Genomic DNA, 26,736 nt, shown 5'->3' on the forward strand with positions numbered 1-26,736 from the left:
CTAATTAAAAACTAGCGAGTGCTCGAGGGTAGATAAAAAAAATTCGTATTTTGATTTCAATGAAAATCATGTATCGGCTTGAAATTTTATTGACCCCACTTAACTCTTGTTATTATTTGACCAGTTTCTTCGTTTTGTTATTTTTCAAGCATTTGTGTGAAGCTTATCAACGGAAAAATAAAAATGGAGAAATCTGAAGTGCGCACTGTCATCAGATATCTTCTGGGCATGACCCCAGAGGAAGTGCATGCTGACGTATAGTAGACATTAGGAGACTATTCTAACTTATTCAACCATTCTTAAGTAGTGTACTGAAGATAAGCATAGCTGTGCTTCATGTGAAGATGCTCGACGGTCCGGGTGCTCATCCTGTTTCAGAGGACGTCAAATCCAGGCTCGGCATAACCAGTTGGTTAAGGCGCTCGAATCGTAATCCTAGAGTCGCAAGTTCGAATCCCGTCACACCGAACATGCTCGCCCTTTCAGCCGTGAGAGCATTATAATGTGATAGCCAATACCCTTATTCTTTGGTAAAAGAGTAGCCCAAGAGTTGGCGGTGGGTTGTGATGACTAACTGCCTTCTCTCTAGTCTTACACTACTAAATTAGGGACGGCTAGCGCAGGTAGCCCTCATGTACCTTTGAGCGAAATTCAAAACAAACCAAACCAAACTGTCAAATCCATCCAGAGTCTATTGGCATTTGATTTAGTAGTAGACAGTGAATATTAACCGACTACCTCAAAGTGAGAAAGATGTTTGTGAGATCGATGCAGCGAATATTGATTCATGAACACGAAGAAAAGGTAACTCGACTGTGGATATCAAAAGCTTTTTTGGAACAATTCCGTTTAGACCCGAAGAGTTTGATATCGTAGTTTGTCATCATGGATGATTTGTTTCTTTGTAGTTAAGCATAAAACGCTAGAAACCAGATTTTGATACCGTTGGTGGACAGAGCTACTGCTGTGTCACTAGTGGGTTACCATGGATAAAGCATGGATTTATCATTTCGATTAAGAAACTAAATGAAAAGCATGAATTGGAAACACTCCTCACCTCTTTATTTCGTGTCCTTTGCCGGGAGGCAAAGTCAGTAACTGGAGGAGCTACCATTACAGCCAGCTACTAAACATGATCAATTGAAGTACTGTATGAGGTAACCAGAGGTACTGGAAACTCCGACAGAGTATGCTGTTTCATTGAGACAATGTGATCCCCACAAGTGTTCAGCTGCAATTGCTACCAACAGAAATTCGGAACTCAAAGCACTTGAACCCTAACCTAGTGACTTCTACTTATTCCCAAACTTTTAAAAACATCTTCGGGGATAAAAATGCTCAAATGACCAGAACGTGACGTCTTTATGAGTGCCTGGTTGGAGAACCAGAACAGAGATTTTTCAACTGAGGTATGAGCTTTGTAGCAATACTGACCCATGTGTATTTCGTTTCAAGGGAAGTACATTGAAAAAACAACATCGCTTCTTTAAATGCAGTATTCTACTCCCATTATACAAACTTTCTGATCAACATTCGTATAACAGTAAAATAGAATGGGGGTATAACGCATGAACCCACAACGTCTCAAATCACACCACCACTTACTGTCCATTATATCGTTTTTATCTTCAAGTTCTAAGTGTATTTTATCAAGTAAGAACTTTGAAGTATACTCGGATTTGTCACTTACTTCTATAAAGCTACTATTTTTCAACATCTTCATTATTATGTCTAACTTTGTTATTATTTGTTCTAGGTAAAGAATCAGCGGTATTTGTAAAGTACAGTACTTGTATTGTTTTCGAACCTATTTTTAACCATGACATATTCCTAACGAGATTCGTAAGCCGCGGTTTATTAGGGTCAGGTAGATGTCACGAAATATTTCGTATGGCATGACCAATATCTGGTTTAGTGAAGGATTTCAAACATTTAATAATTATGGCTTTGCTACAGAAGAAGATTTGCCAAAGTAAATAACATCTGTGAACCTGTCTGCCAGGAATCACTCAAAAATGCGAAGTAAGAGAATGCTGTTACCACCTGTGATGACAATTTAAATTATACTGTGAACTTGTCTGCAGGAATCACTCAAAAATGCGAAGTAAGAGAATGCTGTTACCACCTGTGATGACAATTTAAATTATACTGTGAACTTGTCTGCCTACCATGAATCAACAATACAAAACTGTTATCACTTGCTTGCAGTGTCAACTTGTATAACACTCACTGCCCGCAGTGACTCAAGAAAACAAAACTCTTAACACCTGCAGTGTCAACTTGTATAACTCTTGTAAAGTTGTCTACTTGCTATGACTCGAAAAGCCAAACTGGGGGGAAGATGTTACTACCTGTATTGTCAACATAAATAATAATTGTGAAACTTTGTTCCTGCTGCAAATCAACAAGTCAAAACTTGAGATTTATTTTATTATCACTTTCTGTCTTTCTGCAATGAATAAACAAGAAAAACTAGAAGATGCTGTTACCACCTACAATGTCTACCGATTATGACTCAAGAAAATAAAACTGAGGGACGTTGCTACAACCTACATTGTTAACTTAAACAACACTTGACTCACCATGATAAAACTGGTTGATTCTTTTACAACTCTAACTTAAATAGCATTGTCAAACCTGTCTCCCCAACATGACTCAATAAATTTAGACTGAAGGATGCTGTTATTAACTATAATTTCAACTTAAATAACATTATTAAACATGTCTCTCCAGCCTCCAAGTGGCACAGCGGCATGTCTGCAGAGTCACACCGCTGGAAACTGGGTTTCGATATCCGTAGTTGGTAGAACACAGATAGCCCATTGTGTAACTTTGTGCTTATTTCCAAACAAACAAACCTATCTCCCAAGCATGGTTCAATGAACCTAAACCTATTAACTGCAATTTCAAATTAAATAACACTTGTAAATTTATCTGCTTGCTAAAACCCAAGAAGAGAAATATGAGGAATGTTGTTACTACCTGCAGTGCCAACTTGCACAAATTATACGAACTTTTCTGCCCACCATGACTCATGAAGACGGAACTGGAGTATGCTGTTCCAACTTTTAGTGCCATGTAAAACTACAGTTCTGAACTTGTCCACTGGCAATGACCCAACAAGAGAAATTTGAAAAATGCTCTTATCAAATGAAATGGATACCTGTTTGGCCTCCATTAATTAATAAGACAAAATTGAAGGATGCAGTTTCTACATCTAGCGTAAATCTAAATAACTCTTCTCTCTGCTTGCTATTCTTCAACAACATGGAACTGCTGGATGTTGTTACCATCTACAGTGTTAATTTAAATAACTCTTGTGAAACATAACTATTTGCTATTGTCAGTCTACTATGACTCAACAACATAAAACTGGAGAATGATTATCAACTTGGAGTGTTAAGTTAAATAAAATTTGTAATCCTATCTGCCCAGCATGATTGAACAAGACAAAACCAGAAAATGTCGTTAACGCTTGCACTCTAAAAGTTAAAAAACGTTTCTGAACCTGTCTACCTTCCATTAACCAACAAGAAAAAGCCGAAGAATGCTGTTACCGCCTGTATGGTAAAGTTAAATACTACTTAATTACAAGGAACAACTGGAATACTGTTACCACCTGCAGTGTCAAATTAACGCTTGTGAATCTGTCTCTCTAACAGAACCCTACAGTACACAACTAGTGGATTCTGTTACCACCTGCAGTGTTTAATTAATTGGCACTTATAAACCTATCTGCTCACCATTACTTTACAAAAAAGAAATCAGTTTAAATTAAATTTTTGAATTATTCTCATCTCCATCATCCGGCAAGACAAAAGTGGAATATCCTGTTACTAATTGAATTGTCACTTAACACTTATGAACATAATTGCCTGCCATGCCATGACTCAAGACAAAACTGGAAGATACTATTACCACATGATATATGTGCACTCGTGTCCTCACGGTGTCTTAATAAGATAAAAGTGGAACACGGCATTACCAGATGTATTCTACAGTTAAATAATACTTATAAACCTGTATGCTAGCCACGATTTAATAAAACAATATCATGGGATTCTGATACCACCTACGGTGTAGATTTGAAACATCTGTGAGCTTTCTCTTCTCACCATGACTGTAAAACGCTGAATTGGAGAATACTGTTTCTATCTTCATCTCCATCATTGTTATTTCCCGAGACTCAACCAGGACAATCAGGAGTGTGTGTTTACCTCTTGTAGTGTCACCTTGAATAACGTGTAAAAAACCTGTTTGCCTGCTATGGCTCAGCAACATAAAAAATTGTGGACGTTTCTACCGCCTGTAGAGTTAACTTAGATAACTCTTGTATACTTATGCAACTGCTATGCCTCAGCTGGATGGTGCGGTTATTAACTGATATGTCATCTTAATCTGACACCACAGTATCTCCTAGTTTCTTCTTGTTGAGTCATAGAGTTGTCTAGTGTTAAGATGGCGTCGCAGAGGGTAATATCATATTCCTGTTCTGTATTGTTGAGTAGCGAAGGACAAACAGGTTCACTGGCGTTACTTAAGTTGATACCACATCTTTACAAGTGTTGTTAACTTTACATGTAGATAACAAATTAGAAAATCGAAATATGTTGAGTATAATTATGACTGTAATCGATCCCAAATATATATTTTTATTGTCCAAATGAAAAATGTTGCTTTAACTGTAGTATTTATTAATTAAGGGTTTTACATGTATCCAAGAAGAATTTTTAATACCTGTGAATGAACATTTCAGCCCTAATGACTCAACACTTCGAAGATGCTGCTACAACCTGTAGAGTTCAAATTAAGTAAAACCTACCCGAAACGTCCCAACAAGACAGAAGTGAAGGGTTCCATCTGTGGTGTCAATATAAATAACATTTCTTAACTTATTTGTTCATGATATCTCAACCAGATAAAGCTGACTGATGCTGTTATAGGTTGCAATGCGAACTTAAATAATTCTTGTGAATCTGGTTGCACGCTGTGACTTAACAAGACAAAACACACAGTGTAGTAGAATATTAACAGGTAAAATAGGATAAAGTAAACTCAGTTGTGATTGAATAGTTATATATATTGCTATACATTAATTCTTGCCTGTGTTATTATGTATGGATGATCAAATGTCATCCCTACTATCTTGTTTGCCTGTTGTTCTAAACACAATGAGGTTCCAATCGTAATAGTTATTATTTATTGATGATTGGCTTGTAATTCCTGTTTCACTCTGTACTTCAGATTTTTAAAGAAACAAAAACAAATTTATGTAAAAAAACTAACTTCAAAGGGTAATGATAACATTGCTTACATTAGAGTTTTGTTGTTTTTTTCTTTTAACTACTACTAGTTATCAATAATACTTATAAAGTAGATACTCCATTTGGAACTATGTCACATCAGTGAAATTAGTTGACATCATTGTTTTTGTTTATCAGATATCATGTAATAAAAAAGTAGAACAAAGACGAACAAGAAATTCAAGCTTTTTGCTATGATGTTTATAGAAATTCCCAAAACTTGCGACTCTGTTACTATATAGATATTGTTATAAAAGGGAACACTGTATAGTATTTTAAAGTTCTGGTGACCAACCGAAGAGATATTTAATATACCATTTCCATTAACAATTCGCTTGGTAACAGTGGTGAATCTGTCTGCTTGCGGTAACTTAAGACAAAACTAGATGATGCTACTACCATTTTCAGTGTCAGCTTAACACATTTGAATCTATGAGTTTAATAGAAGAAAAATAGGATAAAAATGCTCTTACCAACTACAGTGGAAGTTAACAATACTAACATCAACTTAAATAACATTTTTAAACCCATTGTAGGTGATTTTAATTTCTACCCACCCTGCCAGTTGAAGTACCACTCTTTAATTAGTAGCTTTGTGCGAAATTCCAAAAAAACAAAAAAACTCTTTAATTAAGCTGTTTGTTCGTCATAACTCAACAAGATAATCTTGTTTTCATCAGCAATGTCTGTTTAAGCAACACTTGTGAGTCTGCCTGCGTTCCATGCTCTAATAAGTCAAATCGCAGGATGTTTCTACCACCTGTAGTGTCAACTTATATAATACTTGTGAAACTTTCTCTCCCATGACGTAAGAAGACAAAACTAAAGGATTCTGTTACTTGTTGCAGTGTTAATTTAAAACATTTGCAAACTTGTCTGTAACCTTTCAATGACAAGGATGAAACTGGAAGATTCTATTACGACCTGCAGTATCAACTTAAAACGACTTGATAGTTTCCCCTGTTTTGTATGAAACAAAAAGACAAAGATGGAGGTGCTGTTTCAATCTACGCAGTCAACTTAAGTACCACTCTTGAACTTCTGTACTCACCTTGACTAAGCAACACAAAGCAGGAGGATACTGTTACCACCTGTAATGTAAACTTGACTAACACTTGTGAAGATATATATATATATATATTTGATATAAATCAACAAGACAATGTTAGAGAATGTTGTTCTCAGCTGCTCTTATTGTTTTAGCAATCCAAAATTGGAGGATGGTGCTTCTAAGTGTTTTGTGAACTTAATTAAAATATGAATGTTGTTTTATATGACTTAGAAAGACAAAAACAAGATAATGGTGTTAGCAAGTGCAGTGTAACCTTAAATAACCCTGCTTGTCATAAGGTAACAACATAAAACTCAAAGAATCTGTTAACACCTTTGATGTTTGGTTAGGTAACAGTTATGAATATGAGTGCTCAATATGAGTGAAAGTAATAGAACTAAAGAACCATATTACAACCTGCAGTGACAAATTAAATAACTCTTTGGACCTTGTTTGACCTACATAAATTTAAAAGGCAAAAGAGAAGGATATTCCTACCACTTACCATACAAAGTAAGTACCATTCGCGAACCTGTTTTCCCGTCATGATTTAACAAGACAACACTAAAGATGATAGTATTACCTTCAGTATCAACTTAAGTATCACTTGAAATCTGTGGTAAACAATAATACAACAAGAAAAAATGGAAGATACTGTTACCACCACAGCATCAGATCAAGTAACAGTTAAAATGTTATTCGCTCGCCATGAGTCAACAAGATAAAACTGAAGGACGCCGTTACCTCTTGCAGTGTCAATTTAAATAATCATTATGAATGTCTTTTTCCAACATGATTCAACAACACAAAACTAGAGGGTACTCTTACCACCAGAAGCGTAACGTAAATAACACTTAAGAACCAGTTTGCCCACCATAAGTCAACAACACAAAACTGGAAGGTGTTCTTACCACCTATACGTCAACCTAGATAAAACTGGTGAACCTTTCTGCCGACTATATCTCAAGAAGGCAAAATGAAGGGTGCGGGTATCACGCGTAGTGTTAACTTTAATAACAATCTTGAACTTCTCTCTCTGACTCTAATCAACAAGAAAAACGAGAGGATTCTGTTATCTCCTGAAGCGTCTACTTAAATAATGGTTGTGATCCTGTTTGCTGCCTGTCATGACTCCATAACACAACATATGAGTATGTTGTCATTACCTGCTCTGTCAACCTGAATAACACTTGTGAACCTTCCTGTCAGACACAACTGAACAAGAAAAAACTGAAGGATGCCTTTATATTTTTGTAGTGTGAAGGTAAATAGGACTAGTGGACCTGTCTGCCCACCCAACAGAACTCAACAACAGAAATCTGAAGAATGTTCTTAAATAACACTTACAAACAACACGACCGAACAAGATACAACTAAAGGATTAACATGTTGTAAATGTATTTTGGGTTGTATCTAAACTAGATTAGGACTTGAACCAGACGTTACTTTGATTGGACAGATACTCCAAACCTACCTACAATTAATGTTAACATGACGAATTCCAGGCGTGCCGCCTGTAGTTACATGTAATACTGTGTTCTCACAGGTTTGTTACTTACAGTGTTCAGTGAATTAATCTTCTTGTAGACGATTCTTTTCTAATCAGCTGAGATATAGAAAGAAAGAAGAATTCGGTGTAACGCTAGCATTGGTATTAAAAAAAGTTTACTTTTAAACAATTTCTTTGTCTTATATTCCTAGCTTGACAAAAACTGATTTGATATCCTTCGTCTCGGAATCCTTCTGACGTTGGCAGTGAATAAACATTCTTATACTTTTAAAACTATTTACAACTGTAATGTTGCTTGCAGTTCGCAGATGTATTTGTTATTTTGAGCAAATCATTGTCGTCATTATTTAGGACATCCAAACAGTTAAACAATTTCGTAATATTGCAATGTTCAGTTTCCATTCACTTCAATTACCGCTTGTTCAAATACAGTACAACGAAATCTTTATTACATAATTATGCAAACAGATGAGCTTGTTTTCGATTCAGATGTTATGAGCATTAAAACAACACCAAATAAATAAATAATTTATACATAAATATAGTTTCTAACTTGAGTTTGTTATCTAATAGGGTCTTTGAACGTTGGAATTTTAAAGTAATATGATTCTAAATATAGAAAGAAATTGATCTATTCTTTGGTTTCCTTTAGTCGATTCTTATTAACAAATATGGCGGTCTTACTGTACATGTTTCAATTATATAATGTTCATAATAGCATAATTAGTGGATTTGTACATGTTCTTATGTTACGTATATGTATATAAAACTTACACATATTACCTTAAAACGGAAAGGCTTTGATAGTCTTTGGTAGCTTTTAAGCTGTAACCCTCCCTATTACTTAATATCATAGGTTCCGGAAACAGGAATGGGGGGTCAAACGGGTCATTACCTGCTCACTTTTTAAAAAATGAGCCCTGCTCCCCCTTTAACAACAAGTAGGGGCATTTTTAACGAAAGTTTTAATGTATGCTTGAAACTTGCTGTAACTTCACGCATTTTTATTACATTTGTTAACAAATTGTTTATGCAGCAGAAGGGAAATTTATCTGTTTCCACAATGGGAAAAAAATTCCAACACATGGCTAAAATTGGACAATTATAATTATCGTTCTATTTTTCATTATTTTATCGAAAATAAATATTAATGAAAGTTATATCAAAAGAAATTTTAATATCTCCTTTATATCTTTATTTTTGAGAAAATGTCTCGGATATATCAATAACTTTTCACAAGTTGATGTCGCGATGTCGCACTTGTGTGTATGTGTGATTCAGTGTGCATCTTTCTCTATGCTTATTCAGTCAGACACAATATATCGTTTAAAACGTATCCATTCCATTTGTTTCAGGATTGACAGCAATACTAGCTGTTTTACAGGGGGAGGGGTCAGGTCACTTAATCTTTGGCTGTCTGTATAAGAAATGTTTTTCCGCCTTAAAGAATCCCGAACCCACGTGGCGGCAACTGAGAGTTCTGTTCATAAGCCGTGACGGGAGGAAATTGACTCTGTCTGTATTGAGGTCAAAATTCATGTCTTAAAAATGTACATCTTTAGCTAAGAAGAGCTGTTCAGAAGTCATTTCTTATCATTTACACACGCGCATCCAAAGTATTTCTGTCCCCTCTCTTGCAGAAAGACGATATTATCTCTAACACGCTCATTTGTTTAGGTAGGTGACACTAATTAATTTTTTTTTTCCAAAATTGTGGATAGATAAATTTCAGGTTTTTTATGTTGTTAGCTATTTTCATTTGTGTTGAATGTTGCTTGCAATTGGAATTATACTTTAAATATCAAGATCGTAATAAAATACACCTGATTTATGTTTCTCAAAAAGCTTATGTATTTGAATATCTAATTATATTTCGACATTCATTATATTAGTTATATTAACTGAATCAGCAAATCATTAATTGATTGTGTTTCTCTGTGCCCTAAATATTTAAACCTTTCACAAGCGACTGGTGTAGAAAAATAAAGTCTCCGATGTGTCTTTTTAAATTAATTATACACCTAATACTTTAAATAAGAATTATATTCGCTGCTTTTCTTACGGTACCTCTCAAATATATTTTATCTTATAAAGCAACCGGTAAATAAAATGAAACATAAGATGCATCCTATAAATAGTATTGATTTTTCTCTTACGTTAGTATAGTTTAGACGTATCTGCTTGTTTAGTTAATTTTAATCGCAAAACTGCATAATTAGGCATTTTCATTGACGATTCTTTTCAGCCAATAAAAATAGAGTGATTACAAAAACACACCAAACAACGACAATAAGTGCTGTTGTTTGTTTGTTTTTTAATTTCGCGCAAAGCTACTCGAGGGCTATCTGCGCTATTCGTCCCTAATTTAGCAGTGTAAGACTAGAGGGAAGGCAGCTAGTCATCACCACCCACCGCCAACTCTTGGGCTACTCTTTTACCAACGAATAGTGGGATTGCCTTTCACATTATAACGCCCCCACGTATGAAAGGGCGAGCATGTTTGGTGCAACGGGAATTCGAACCCGCGGCCCTCGGATCACGAGTCGAACGCCTTAACCCACCTGACCATACCGGGCCAAGAGCTGTTGATTCCGTTAAATTTAGAACACCAGTTTAGAACCCCAGAGGAACAGTTGCAAGTATGAAGACTTATGATACTAAAACCTCGTTTTCAATGCCTGTTATAATACATTAAAGATAAAATTCTGCAGCTTCCTGCTTAACAAGGAAACAAACCAAATAAATGAAACGGTAAATCTAATCACTAAGGATTACGGTTGTTTTTCTTGTTTTACATTGTAAGTAGTACTATGTTAACTCTTCTTCTAACTTTACTTCGTGCATAATAAAATGATAATTCTTCTTCTTGCTTTTCTTGGTATGTGGTACCGTGAAAACTCTTTGTTCCTACTTCACTTCGTGCATAACACTATTACAATTCTTCTTTTTGCTTTACATCGTATGTAGTGCCATGATAACTCTTCTTCTTACTTTACTTCATGCATAATACTGTGATAATTCTTCGTTTTGCTTTACATCGGATGTAATACCATGATAACTCTTCTACTTCCTTTACTTCGTGCATAATAGTGTGATAATTCTTATTTTTGCTTTACATCGCTTATGTAGTACCATGACAACTCTTGTTTTTACTTTACTTTGTTCAAAATAGTTTGATAATTCTTCTTTTGCTGCACATCGTATGTCGTACTATGATAACTCTTCTTACTTTATTTCGGGCATAAACCAGATAAAGTTTATCTAAAGATATAAAGTAAAGTACATCGTATATATGGTACTATATACGATGTGAGGGAAAAGTAAAGAAGAAATTTTATCATGGTACTACATACGATTGAAAACAAAAAGAAGAATTATCACACTATTAAACACGAAGGTAGATAAGAAAAAGCGTAATAGTGATACTACATACGATATAAAGCAAAATTAAGAATTATCATAGTATTATGCACAAAGCAATGTAAGAAGAAGATATATCATGGTACAACATACGATGTAAAGAAAAAAGAAGAATTATCACAGTATTATGCACGATATAAAGTAAAAGGAAAAGTTATCATTGTATTACCTGCGATTTAAGAAAAACGACTTATCACATTATAATGCACGTAAAGGAAAAAAAAAATCACAGTGTTATGCACGAAGGTTGGAAAGAAGAAGAGTAATCATTGTAATACCTGCAATATAAAGCAAAGAGAATAATTATCACAGTATTACGCAGGAAGCAAACTAAGAATAAGAGTTACTATTGTGTTACATCCGATGTAAAGAAAAAAGAAAAATTATACATGATCTTAGGTACGAAGAAGTGTTATCATAATACAACATACGATTTAAAGAAAAAAGAAGAATTATCACAGTATTATACATGAAGTAAAGCAAGAAGAATACTTATCATTGTACTAGATACGATGTAAAGTAAAAAGAAGAGTTATCATGGTACTACTATATAAGCGATGTATCCACGAAGTATATTAAGGAGAAGAGTCATAATGGAACTTGATATGATGTAAAATTAAAGTAAAGAAATATCACACTATTATGCACGAAGTTTGGATAAAAGAAGAGTTATCATGGTTCTACATACGATGTAAGGCAACAAGAAGAATTATCACACTATTATGCTCAAAGTAAATTAAGGAGAAGAGTTATCATTGTACTAAATACGATGGAAAGCAAAATAAGAATTATCACACTGTTATTCACTAAACGAAGGAAGAAGAAGAGATATAATGGTATTACATCTATTGTAAAGCAAAAAGACGAATTAATCACTGTATTTATCATGAAGCAAGGTAAAAAGAAGAGTAATTATGGTAAAACATAGGATGTAAAGCAAAAAGAAGAATTATCTCTAAATTATGCAAGAGGTTAGGTAAGAAGAAAAGTAATGACAGAACTATATAAAGGAAAAAGAAAAATTATCACATTTTTGTGCACGATGTAAAGTAAGAAGAAAAGGTATCATGGTACTACATACGATGTGAAACAAAAAGAAGAATTATCCCGTATTGTGGATGGTATTAGATATAATGTAAGGAAAAAAAGACGAATTATCACAGTATTATCCACGAAGCAAAGTATTTTGTTTGTTTGTTTTGAATTTCCCACAAAGCTATTCGAGGGCTATCTGTGCTAGCCGTCCCTAATTTAGCAGTGTAAGGCTTGAGGGAAGGCAGCTAGTCATCACCATTCACCGCCAACTCTTGGGCTACTCTTTTACCAACGAATAGTGGGATTGACCGTAATTTTATAACGCCCCCACGGCTGAAATGGCGAGCATGTTTGGCGCGACGGGGGTGTGAACCCGTGACCCTCAGAATACGAGTCGCACGCCTTAACACGCTTGGCCATGCCAGGCCTCTAAGTAACGTAAGAAGAAGTGTTATCATTGTACTGCTTACGATGTAAACCAAAAAAAAGAAGAATTATCAGTACAATATGCACGAGGTTAGGTAAGAAGAAGATATATCATGGTACCAGATACGATGTAAAGGAAAAAGAAGAATTATCACAGTACTATACACGAAGTAAACTGAGAAGAAGAGTTCTTAGGGTACAACATCCAAAGTAAAGCAAAATGAGTATTATCACAGTTATATAATCAAGGTAAATCAAGAACAATAGTAATTATGGTTTTACATACGATGTAAAGCAAAAATTAGAATTACTACGGTATTAAGCAGGAAGAAATTCTAGAAGAAGAGTTATCATGGTATTGTATCCAATGTAATGCAAAAAGAAGAATTATCACAGTGTTATACTCGAAGTAACGTTAGAAGAATAGTTTTCATTGTACTACACACGATGTAAAGCAAAAAGAAAAACTATCACAGTATTATGCACAAAGTTAGGTAAGAACAATATGTATGAGGTTACTATATACGATGTAAAGAAAGAATAAGAATTATCTCAATATTATACAGGATATAAAGTAAGTAGCAGAGTTATAATGATACTACATACGGTGTAAAGCAAAAAAAGAATTATCTCAGTATTATGCACGTAGTAAAGTAAAAAGAAGAGTTATGAAGGTTCAACATACGATGTAAAGCAAACACAATATTTATCACAGTATTATACACTAAGTAAATAATAAGACGAGTTATTATGGTACTATATATAATGTAAACAAATAGAAAAACTATCATATTATTATGCACGAAGTAAAGAAGAAGAAAAAGTTTTATCATATTACTACTTATGATGTGAAGCAAAAGAAGAATTTTCCAACTATTATGAACGAAGTAAAGTAAAAAAAGAGTTATCATGGTACTACATACGATGTAAAGGAAAAAGAAACATTATCGCAATATTATGCACGAAGTAAAGTAAGAAGAAGAGTAGTTTTTCGAGATTTGCGACTGTAATGTAAATCACTTTCACGTATCAACCCCAAATATAGTCTCCCATCATGTTTTCGTTATACGCTTTTTGGTAGCGGCGTTTGAAGCCCAGTATATCTTGGTGGAAGCGCTTGCCTTGCTATTCTTAGTATGCTCCTATTTTTTTTCTGGAATTTATCAAGATGAGCGTCAACGATATGGACTTTCGGGACATCCTGAAGCTCATTTTGCCGTAGTTCTTCACCTGAGCCTCAACCACTTTCCAATAATTTTCGGCTTTTTGTTTGCCCAAGAAGCCCCAAACCACTGCGACAAAGCTGCCCCTAGCATTTTTTCCTTCCTACTGAGCTTATTGGAGAATTGTGTGAACTCCAGGATCTTCTTTATTTGTTTTCCAACGAAGGCTCCAGCTTTGGTCTTTGCCTCAGACAGCTGAGGGAAGAAGTCTCGTAGGTACTTGAAGACTGCAGTCTCATTATCAAAAGCTATGGCAAATTGTTTCATAAGACCCAATTTTATGTGCAATGGTGTGAACAACACCTTCTGAAGCTCCACTAGTAGCTCACACTTGACATTGTGCCTCCCCATAGAGAACTCGATCCGTTGTGGCCAATGCTTCCTGTTATAGTGTTCTGCTGTATCCTTGCTGCACCAAAGGCAAAGTAACAGGGAAATATGGTAAAGCCTCCTTGGAGACCCATCGGGAATGCTACCATTTTGAAGTCTCTGATAACCTCCCAGTCATACTCACCATACTTCAAGACTTCTAGCAAGGTCTTTACGCTGTTGTATTCGCCTTTGAGGTGCTCAAAAAGATATTTAAATTTTAAAAAGTATAAAATTTGTATAATATAAAATCTTACTATTCAAGCAAGCAAAAATTGTCCTTCTTACCTTCTAGAGTTTTTTTCGCAGTGCTCACAGGAAATATGAGGGGCCCAGGGTTTGTCTTGATTCCAGACAGGCATGCTGCCTACAGGCAAGCCTTGTAGGCTTCACACATTTTAACAGATGCTGTCACAGAGTACGTTTTCGCTCTTGTCTTGATAAATTGGTTACATACATAGCAGAATATGTCTGGAGAATGCTTGCAGATTCTTGATGCCATCTCTGATAAAATCAGATAGCTCTATGAGTTCACTTAGGCGTATAAAACTAAACTGAAGGGGTGATTGGTGAGCCCCTGCATATATATTAATATGGAAAGTTCTAGAAAATTCTAAAAGGTTACTGAAAATTATCCAATGTTCTACGACATCCTAGAAAGTTCTTGAAACTTCTTATAAGTTCGGGAAAATTCTCTATCAACTACTCATCACTGAATCTACATGGAATGTTCTGGAAAAAGGATAAATTTGAAAATTTCATTACCCAGGTCACAGAAGCAAAGTTTGAAGAGAAAAATAGGTCTTTTCCATTTACTTTAGGCATAATCAATTTGGAAGTGACACTTTCAGTCCAGGAACAAGAAAAAATAAAAATGTTGTTAGACAGTGGAATTATTTTTGCCTTACAACATTAGCATCATAATGATAATTATTCTTCTTACATTACTTGGTGGATAATATTATGAAAATTCTTCTTTTGGCTCTACATCGTATAAAATACCATGATAACTCTTCATCATACTTTACTTCGTGCATAATACTATGATAATTCTTGCTTTTCTTTACCTCATATGAAATACCTTGATAACTCTTCTTCATACCTAACTTTGTGCCAAATACTGTGAAAATTCTTCATTTTGCCTTACATTGTAAGTACTATCATGAAAATTAATTTTCTTACTTTACTTGGTGAATAATACCATGTTAATTTTTCTTTTTCCTTTATATCGTATGTAGTACCATGATTACTCTTCGTAATTATATGCTCTTCGTATATAATATTGTGATAATTCTTCTTCCCCCTTTATATCGCATTTAATGCCACGATAACTTTTCCTCTTATTTTACTTCGTTCATAATAGTGTGGTAATTCTTCCTTTTCTTTCCCTCTGATTACTCTTCTTCTTATATTACTTCGTGCATAATTCTCTCTTTATTCTTTTTGCTCTAAATTTATATAGTACCATGATATCTTTTTTTCGTACCTAACATCGTACATAATACTGTGCTAATTCTTCTTTTTGCTTTACATCGTACGTAGTATCATTATAACTCTTCTTCTTACCTAACTTCGTGCTTTATACTGTAATAATTCTCCTTTTTGCTTCACATTGCATGTAGTACCATAATAACTCTTTTAATAACTGTTCTTCGTGCGTAATACTATGCTAATTTTTCTTTTTGCTTTACATAACATGTAATATCAAGATAACTCTTCTTCTCGCTATACTTCATGGATAATACTGTGATAATTCTTCTTTTTGCTTTACACCTTACGTTGTACCATGAAAACTGTTCTTCTAACGGATCATTGTGCATAACACTGTGATAATACTTATTTTAGCTTTACATCGGATGTAATACCACGATAACTTTTCTACTTACACATTTTGTACATAACACTGTGATAATACTTATTTTAGCTTTACATCGGATGTAATACCACGATAACTTTTCTACTTACTCATTTTGTACATTATACTGTGATAATTCTCGTTTTGTTTTACATCGCACGTAGCACCATAATAACTCTTCTTTTAACTTTACTTCGTGAATAATGCTGCGATAATTCTTGTTTTTGCTTTACATCACATGTCATACCGTGATCAATCTTCTTCTTATTATACTCATTCATAAGACTATTTTAATTCTTCTTTTTGCTTTGCATAACATGTAGTACCATGATAACCTTTCACCTTATTTTACTTCGCGTATAATACTGTGATTATTACACTGCACAACAAAGTTTTTGTTTTTTGAACACTGTTGGGTGTTTCTTATAGATTTTTGGCTGATGATCACGAAAATCACATCCAAATTTACCCATCACGTACCGCTTCATCAAAATCTTCAATTTTGTCATGTTTCTTCTTATATTTGCGTCCAACATTTTTCGTTTCAGTAAGAGACCTACGAACAATGTTTTGTGCAGTCTGGGCATGTCCAGGCATGAAATCAGGCCAGGTTGAAAGCTGTTCTGTGGAAGTATGCAGCCCGGGGCCAGCTTGACACTGTCTTAGCAGGCTATAAAAGCGGCTTGCATACACAGATGCTGCTCATTGGATTAATATAGACTTTATAGTGAGTACGTATTGTTTCAGAATATAGCATTGCCTCAGTAGCACTGTAACAGGTACGTTCGATGTTGTAGACGTTTTATAAGACGATTGGTGTCGGTCAATATGTCTCGTCAATGTTGTAACAACCGCGATACGTTCTGCTATATTTGTGGCTTATACGCTTGTTCATCAGAGACGCTCAATGACTGCTCTTGTGAAGAAAGCATATCATCTGTACTTCGGCTGTAAAATTGGTGATCAAGACCAGTAATGGGCGCCTCACATTTGTTGTGTGACATGTGCTGTCTGTCTGAGAGCTTGGCTCAGAGGCACTCGAAAGATAATGCCGTTTGCTGTCCCGATGATATGGCGAGAACAGAAAGACCATGTGACGGCTGTTACTTCTGTTTGACTAATGTGTCTGGTTTCTCTACCAAAAACAAGATGCCAATTGAATACCATAATCTGGATTCAGCAATGAGACCCGTGCCACATGACCACAGTCTTCCAATTCCGAAACCGCCAGAAGAACGGACCTGAGACGAACCAGATGAAGAAACTGCAATACAGGGAACTGATAGTGCCATTCATCCGGATTTTGAACCGTGCTCCTCAGGCGATCCACATCTCATAACACAGTCAGAATTAAACAATCTGGTCAGAGATTTGGGTCTGTCAAAAGCAAAAACCGAATTTCTGGGTTCGAGACTGTAGGAACGGTGTTTGCGTCATCAGGTACGAAAATTTCTGTTTTTCCAAGCCGTCAAGACGACATAACCAAATTCTTTGCACAAGTTGACAGTCTCTGTTTCTGGGTTGACATCGAAGAATTGTTCTCTGCTTTGAGTTGTGACCATGACCCGCGAGAGTGGCGTCTCGTTATTGATTCATCAATGTTAAGCATCAAAGCTGTTCTGTTACACAATGACAACGTTCACCCTTCAATACCTGTTGGCTATGCAGCACACATGAAAGAAACATACGAGAACATGGAAATGTTGCTGAAGCACATCCAGTACAGCAACTACAACTGGAATATCTGTGGAGATCTAAAAGTCGTTGTTCTGTTACTGGGACTGCAACTCGGCTATACAAAGTACTGTTGTTTCATCTGTGAATGGGACAGTCGTGCCAAAGGTCACATTATTCTAGACAGAGCTGACCACTCCATAAAAATTTAGTTCAGGACACAAAAATGTAGCGCATGAACCACTTGTCGACCCAGCAAAGATTTTTTGCCTCCTCTTCACATAAAATTGGGACTTATGAAGAATTTCATGAAAGCAATGAACAAAGAAGGTGGAGGTTTCCTCATTGAAGACAGATGTTCCCAAGAATAACTGAGGCCAAGTTCAGAGAGGGCATTTTTGTTGGCCCTTAGATCAGACATGTTATGAGTAACAAGCGGTTTGAAGATCTGTTAGTTGGGCCGGAAAAGATTGCCTGGAAAGCCTTCAAAGACGTTGTTGACAATTTTCTTGGCAATTACAGAGCCCCACATTACATTCAGCTGGTAGACAAACTTCTCAAAGCATACAAAACAATGAAGTGCAAAATGTCACTCAAGATTCATTTCCTCCACTCACACTTGGACTTATTCCCCGCAAATCTCGGTGCTGTCAGTGACGAACACGGTGAAAGGTTTCACCAGGACATTGCTACAATGGATAAACGATATGAGGGCAACTGCTTGTCAATGCTTGCTGACTACTGTTGGACACTGCAACGTGATGCACCGGACATTGACAAATGAAAATCAGGAGCAAATCTATATTTGTGCATACCACCAGGTACCTGTCACAATCAGCAAAAACATTTCAGGAAGCAAAACTTTTCAAAAATTGTTGTGCAGCGTTATTATTCTTCCTTTAAATCGTGTGTAATACGATGATAACTCTTATTCTTACTTTATTTCGTTTACAATACTGTGATAAATCCTTAGTTTTACTTTATATCGTATGTAATACCATTATAACTCTCCTTCTTACTTTACTTCGGGTATGAAACTGTAATAATTCTCTTCTTGCTCTGTATTGTGTATTGTATCATAATAAGTTTTTCGCCTCCTTCGAATTCTAAAGTTTATATTCGTATATGATAACCAGTTTACATTAAATGTAATATTTCTGTTGTCTCTATTAATGGATATTAAGTTTTCGTTAATTGAAACGTCACTTTCTAATGTTCACACATCATTAATTATACACCTACAATTTGAAGTAGTAAAACGAGCTCGTGACTTACTTTCCATCTCTGATCAGTTGTTCGCATGAATGTATTTTAATTTTATTGGTGATTCATCTCCGACGCTACGCTATAGGGATCCATACATGTCTAACCCTGAGCCTTCCCGACGCAATTCGAATCTATTTGTCTTTTGATGCTAAAAATGAGAATCAAATCATGAAGACCAAAACCAGTTGTAAAAGATTGAGTTCTTTTAAATCGAATCAAATACACTTCTACATACTAAAATAACCTATTTTTCATGTTTGCTTAAAACTAAGAGCGTCTTTAGTAGCTGACTGCGCTGAGCATTCGCGAGTTTTAATCCTTTAACATAGTGCGAAAGAAGTACTACTTTCTATGTATTTCTTTATCCAAGGTCTGTTTGTTTCATATTTTGTGTGTGTGTGTGTGCACACTAGAGCACATGACAGGTAAAAGTGTAGTTGTTATATGAATTCTGTAGTTTAAATACATTATTAAAAAAAACAAAAGTTTAAATACATTATTTGGAGAAAAAGAAAAGAAAATTCTCGCTAAAATTATGGGTTCGGTTTCCCTCGGTGGACACAGCAGATAGCTTAATGTGGTTTTGGTATAAGAAAAACACATAAACACTTCTGCAAAGTAATCCACGAACCTCTGTTTTTTATTATTATAAATTATAATATTAAAATTTTAAGAATGCTTATATTAATCTGTTTAAATACACACAGAAAATCGGTACGTTAAATACGATGATGCATGGAGAATATAATGGAACCAAACGTACTAGGTAACGATAATGGTATATGATTTTTTATTTCTTGCTAGTTTGAACATTGTTTTAAGCATGTGATCGGTGTTCGGTGCAACGTGTTGAGTTTCGGTAGTAACATCAAACTAAACTTTGATACTGCTTTTGTAAACAGAACCTTTCAAAAATGAATGCTGGAATTTTATTTATTTTGTAATCTTAAGCCAACAACATGAGATTGTTATTTCACTACGGTTTGGACAGGTTATATAGATATCTTCGGATTATGCTTCTATAACAGAATGAATTTTATGGACAAAACTATTTCCGTAAAACAATGTTCATTATAAAAAAAATATCGACCAACAATTGTCATTTAAAAGAAGGTTAATTTAACAGTATTGTCCATGGTTGTCGTTGTTATTTATTTAATTATTATCAATCTATATAACCAACTGTGAATACTTGAGGAAACAAGTTAATTGTTTTCAAGTCATTCGTCATCGGTCACGATAATAAAAATTAATAAATAGATATGAAAAATTTCGTGACTTCTTTTAGGCATTTGCCAAATGTATATCAACACCTTTAGTGAAATTATAATAATTTCATGCGCCATTCCTGATTCGTCTTTAAAAGCGCGCGAATTATTGATCCTTGTTTGTTTCTTATTTGTTTACTTTTTTATTTTTACTTCATTATTGATATCGTGAATGTTGAGAACGCAAGAATCACGAAATATGAGGCAAATGTATTTTAAATATAAGACATTAAATATTTTAAAAAGTATGTGTCTATTTATTAATGCCGTTTGTGGTCTAATGTTTGTGTGTGAGAGAGTGGTTCATTAGGTCCGAGGTTCGAAAAGTTGTTTCCTTGAACGAATTCGGCACGTTCATCTGTGGAGCTTTAAGAAATGACAGAAAATCCCATTAATGTTTCGAAAAGCATGACAAAACTCTTGAGGCAACGATACTGCTTGCAGTTTATTCAAAATTAGGGACGGCAGTACTGGGTCTTAAGTATCTCGAACTCGGCCTTTTAGCTCTAGTGCACATAACTTCAAATTTCTATTTAGGCCTACCCGGAGTTTTAAAGCAAATTCCATAAACCTTCAACTGTTCAATTTCAGTATGAGTTTATGATTTAAATAACTAAAGTCTAAACAAATAATAGCTTTATCAGTTTATTTATGCTTTCAAACTAATAAAATTTCACTTTGAGAAAGTTGGAACTTCTTTATTTGTTAACTAAGTGTTAATAACGTTATAAAAAGTAGTTCTTTGCTACTCTAAAACTTGAAAATTTTGAAACTATATGATTTTTGTTGATAACGTACACCTATGAAGATCTGGGTTAATTCATGACGTAGATAATGTACTTTTTTATGTTTTCATGACTTTGCTGCGTATTTCGAGTGAAAAAAATACTATGTAAAATTAATTTCCTATCGTTGTCTCACAGTGGGTCATCGATAGGTTTACAAGCTCACAACGTTATATATAATCCGGATATCAATTTCCTGCGGTGGACAGAGTGGAGATAGCTTTGCCCTAAAACAACGACTTCCTTAAGTTTCAATTACAGTTTTAGTAGTAGTTTCGAACAAACTTATAAACATTATCCTTTCATAATTACATTCATTTGGATAAAATACAACTACAAAAGTTACTCTATCGACATATTTTCTTAGTCCTCCTAATAATTAACGTCTATTTTCATTTTTAGTAACCAGAAATAATTTATCTAAGTTTAAGATATATTTTGACTTTCAACATAAGAGTTCCTGTTAATATTAACGCAAAATTGCAATTGTTTAAGAAACAAATATACATATATTAGTTAATTTGTCCTTCTAACCAGAACTGAAACCCAGTTTTCAGGAGTGCAATGTGTAACTAGGAACATGAACTGACTGCTAAATCAGAATTTCCAAGTTTTCTTAACAATCCAATGTATACAGTTTGTTCATGTGTCTCGGAACGAACTTACACTTTGCTTTTATTCTCATGAGTTGAAGGAAGCGCTCAGTCTACCGTGTGTCTCGTATAACCAACCCCGGTGTGCAGCACACGCCTCGTGGCAACAAGTGAGGCGATTAACACGTGCGCTTACGAACAAATGACGAAACGGAAACTGTTGAAGAATGTGCATTTTCCGAATCACGTTTTAGCGACTTCCCGATCTCCTTTGAGCCTAAGCAACTATGTACTTTAGAATGTTGAGCTAGGCGGGAAAACGGTATGTATGAAGTCATGTATCTGGCCGTCTCCTGTGTAAATAAGGGTGAAAAAAGTAACAAAAAGGCAGTCAAATCGAAGTGAACTTTGAACACTACTATTGAAGCGGCAAGCTAATACATAATTCTAATCATTATTTCCAGTTCTCTGGATTTCGCCGACAGCGCTATCATTGTAAAATATCTGTGGAAATGAGACTCAGTGTTAAATGTTAAAATGTTGACTACTCATTTCGACTTAATGAAAGCTATACGTTGTTTAATAAAAGTCTAAGCAGTATAAAAGTTCTGGAATCTTCTTCAAAATTGCATACCGGGCAGTCGTAAGTTTACACTCCTCTGTATACCATATTGGAACTCAATTTTAAATTGCTTTAAACTGTATATATCTGAGCAAAAATTTCTGTGAGCTCTGAATACATACATACTGTATTTATGATACATATCCTTTATAATACAAAACTACATTTGTAAGTTAGAGATAGTCAAAGAGCAGTACATTTGAAGCAGGAAGTGGAAATCAAACGATAAATAAGGCAAAGAATGGAGTTAATACATTGAATATCAGACTGTAAAACACGGAGAGATACAAGAAATAAAACATTTTTCTCCCAGCTGGAACTGAGCGGAACTAACCTGATTTTTTTGCATGTTTTAGCTCTATATACCTTCCCTTAGTTTAATCCAGTTATTACAATAATAAGAAGGGTAAAATATTTCAAAGAATTACAATGTTAGGCATGGTCGTACGTGCGCGTGCATGCTCTTATATTTATATTGTTCGTTTATACGGCGTTATATTTAACATCTGACATATAAATCTTTATGAATTAAATCCATTATTTAACGTCTCTTACATTTTTACCAAGAAACAATTCTGATATTTTAATGTCAATTCGACAGAAATGGGCTATTTATTCAAAGAAGTGCTTCGTTATTATTTGTGGATTGGTATGATTATAGGCTGTGAGATTCGATTTTGCAATCAAAAGTATTCGAAACTTAGCGCCGTTATTGAAATTTCAAATATTTAATGGTGCGATGAAAGAAAGGTTATCAAGTAAGAATTTTACTACACTCACAAGGGCATAAGCATTTTTCATTATTTTATATGCATGTCATACGTTATGCTCCTTAATTAAGACAATTCTAATTTTTGTAATATGTTATTACTGCATTTAAGCTACCCTTGTTAGTCATTAGTGTAAACCGCGAACGTATTAAAAGTGGTAATTAAGGTAATAGATGAAGGCCACCCTTTTGCTTGGAAATTAATAGCGCATTATGAATAATTAACTTTCTATTCTGTGAAAGCATGACGCATTTTATCATAAATAACAGACTTGACTGGCAGGTCTCCTTGAACAACGAAAAACTGGAATATACGAGCATAAAACGTACCACCCAAATGTCTCTATTAATAATCAAGTTTATACGTTAGTTAAATACATTCCTGTGTTTCTGTTCAAGATTCGATTATGAACTACATGTTATTATTCACCTATGGGTGGGCTACTTGGAAAAGAGTCAAATGTCTATCCAAAGCAATATTATATATAATTGTTGATTTTCACTGAATACTATATAATGTTACGTGAGAATTTTGTTTAAACTGTGAGATAAACGTTGTGTTTTGTCAAGTGAAATTTTCATTGTTTGACCTATTTTCTATTGTTACTTTCAACTTCTGTTTATAATTCTGTTCTTGCAATTCTTTAAATATGATGACTGAAAAAAGTTTCTATTAAACCACGAAATTAAAATAAAACGCTGCTTTTATTATTGTTAAACATCATAACACTGAACATACCACAGTCTATTTTGTTTCTTTTCGTGACCCGTTTGTGATGCAAGCTGTATTTTAAATAGCACTATTTATTTAATTTTAAAAAATCTAGTTAACTCTATCTTTTAAAGTGTCACAAAAACTCCAAATTTAGTGTCTAGTCACTAGTTTCAATTTAAATAATTTTATTGTATTCTTCAAGATTTACTTAGTACAGAAAATCACTCCTTGAAAAGTATTCCAAGAAATTTACGAAAAGATGTGACATCTTTTATCTGAAACGTTAAGGTAAAAATTTGATGTTTTTATTAAAATCCAGACTATGACCTCCATCGTCGTAAAACCTACTTATATATTTATATATCCCAGTACGATCTAAGTCGCTTTAAACACTAGCTGTTCAGTGATTGCAGGACAAAGCTATTCAAAATGTTATTTCTTTTGTGCAGTGTGACTGCACAAAATATTTAGTTTTTATTATGTATTATTATTACATCCTGAAAGGGGGCGAAGAAATAGAACATATAATCCTATTATTTGTCACAAAAATCACACTAAGTTGTATATTTTATTTCTTCACATTCCGTTTAGTTAGTCTGTTATGGATTTCAAATTAGAGGCGGTATATCATCTTTGAGATCCATCTTTTGCTTGTCACAAGTCACTTCCAAATCCTAAACATTATCATATCAACTAGTATTAGAAACCATGACAGCTAACAGACTACTTAAAACTTTATTTTAATACTATTATTATGCTAACGAGTCAATGAAACCAATATGTTGAAACTTCTGAAACAAATCACACAAAAAAGCAAATGTTTTAACTTGTGGTGAACAAAAGATATGTGTGAGATGTAATGCTAATTTATATGTTTAGATTTTAAATTTGTAGTGGATCAATTATGAGAAACATAGAATACAATATATTTAAAAACGGCTGGTATAGATAGAGAAAGCACTAATAGAGGAGTGAACAACGTCTCGACCTTCTTCGGTTATCGTCAGAAGATCAAAACGTTGTTCGCTCCTCTATTAGTGCTCTCTCTACCCATACCAGCCATTTTCAAATATATAATTTCCTCTACAAGTGAGTTTTCTCGTCATCACTGATAGAATACAATATTTGCAGTTTGTTTATTTTTTTTACCACATATATTGGGCTTATTGACCGCATGGCACTATGAACTTTGGCTGTTTATTACGGTAACAATAAATGTTCCAAAGAGTAGTTTTAAGGTATGAACCAAAATAGTTTTGTCTCTCTAATGCTAATTGTTTTAAAACATTAAAGTATTATGTCAATCTCAATCCTGTGCTACCAGGTTAAATAAACTTCTATTTTTTAAACGGAATAGACTAGAAGCCCAGAGATTAAGCATAAATTTTCGTAATTAAGTACTGCTAAAAAAATGGAGAGTAACCAGTCATAAATACACGCAAACTATAAGACTACTCTTATCAGATTAACGGAAATGGCCACCATAACCCCACAATTTTTGGTCTTAAATTTTCTAACCCTAACAAAAAAAATCAAGATTCGATACTGGTTGTGAATGCGGTATATTGAGTAGCTTTGTGCTTAATTACAAAGAAAAAAAGACTATCACAGGTTTGAATTCCGCACAATGGAAAGTGAGATATTTTGTTTAAATGCTGGAACTTCTGATACGCAGCCCAACACACTCGTTTCGAAGATAAGGAATAACGTTCTTAACATTTTTATATCTTCTCAATTGAATGTTAAAATAGTATTTTGATTTTTAGTTCTTTCTTTAGATTTTTGGTTCAGCGGGATTATAACATTAAAAATCAAGTTTCGATACTTGTGACAGGCAGACGCAAATAACCATTATGTAGCTCTGCGATTAATAATAACAAACAAATTTTACATTTTTCTTTATTTCTATAAACGAGAATAGTCATTACTTGTACAAGAAATTACTTACGTTAAAATATTTTAATTTGTGATGTTAATTTCGAAGACTCACATCAAAATGTTCCAGTCAAATGTTCATAAATAATTATTTGTTTTGGTTACTTACATTTTTATTGCTTAATTTGTTTTAGTAAATAAATAATAACAAAAAGTGAAACTTTAACAATGATATTGAGTTTTGATAAATAATGTTATTTCTTCATAGGTACTTTGTGATAGATATCACATCACAATTTAAGATATAAATCTTATCTGATTTTCTTCTTTCATATATTTTAACAGTGAAATAGATTATTTTTTATTTTCGTTTGACATTTCAAGAGCATTTTAATTACTACAATATACATATATTTATTAATTGCTTAATTTATAAGACGATTTAAAACTTTCCTGGTATATACGAAAGTAGAAAATGATCAGATACGATATTATTATTTAGACATGTTATAGTTGAAATTATAAAAATGCTCATAGAGATTATACAGCTTATGTGTAATTTTAGTTCCGAGCTCTATCCAGGTAGAAATAATGATTACCTGGACAACATGGATGATATTTATTTAGTTATTATGAAATATACAGTCAATCCGAGGCCAGTCTCTTAAAATTTCAAGTGTTATTTCTGTCTACGGCAAGGTGGTTAGGGGGCGCTCGACTAGCAATCTGAAAGTCGCAGATTCGAATCCCTCCATTCCAATCACTATTTAAGTCATGAGAGCTTTATAATTTTACAGTCAATCCCACTCTTCATTGGTGCAAGAGTAGCCCAAGGGATGGCTGTGGATGGTAAAATAGGGACGGCTAGCGCAGATAGCCTCAGCGAAATTCAAAACAAACAAACAATTTCTGTATAGTATGGTCATTTCAAAAGTATCATAATGACCATAATATAATTTCCTTACCTAATAAACTGT

At 34.2% G+C, this 26,736-nt stretch overlaps 1 long non-coding RNA gene across 1 annotated transcript in view; it reads right to left on the reverse strand.

Annotated features, from left to right (window-relative positions):
* Positions 1–22,030, reverse strand: part of LOC143232147 (uncharacterized) — an 86,624-nt gene extending 64,594 nt beyond the window's left edge. Inside the window, exons 1-2 of the long non-coding RNA XR_013017397.1 lie at positions 21,852–22,030; positions 19,142–19,280 (exon numbers count right to left, since the gene is read on the reverse strand). This is a non-coding gene — a long non-coding RNA (uncharacterized LOC143232147). The remainder of the gene's footprint in view (positions 1–19,141; positions 19,281–21,851) is intronic.
* Positions 22,031–26,736: the final 4,706 nt, after the last annotated feature.

This window comes from Tachypleus tridentatus, chromosome 11 (genome assembly GCF_004210375.1).
Source record: "Tachypleus tridentatus isolate NWPU-2018 chromosome 11, ASM421037v1, whole genome shotgun sequence".
NCBI classification, from domain to species: Eukaryota; Metazoa; Arthropoda; class Merostomata; order Xiphosura; family Limulidae; genus Tachypleus; species Tachypleus tridentatus.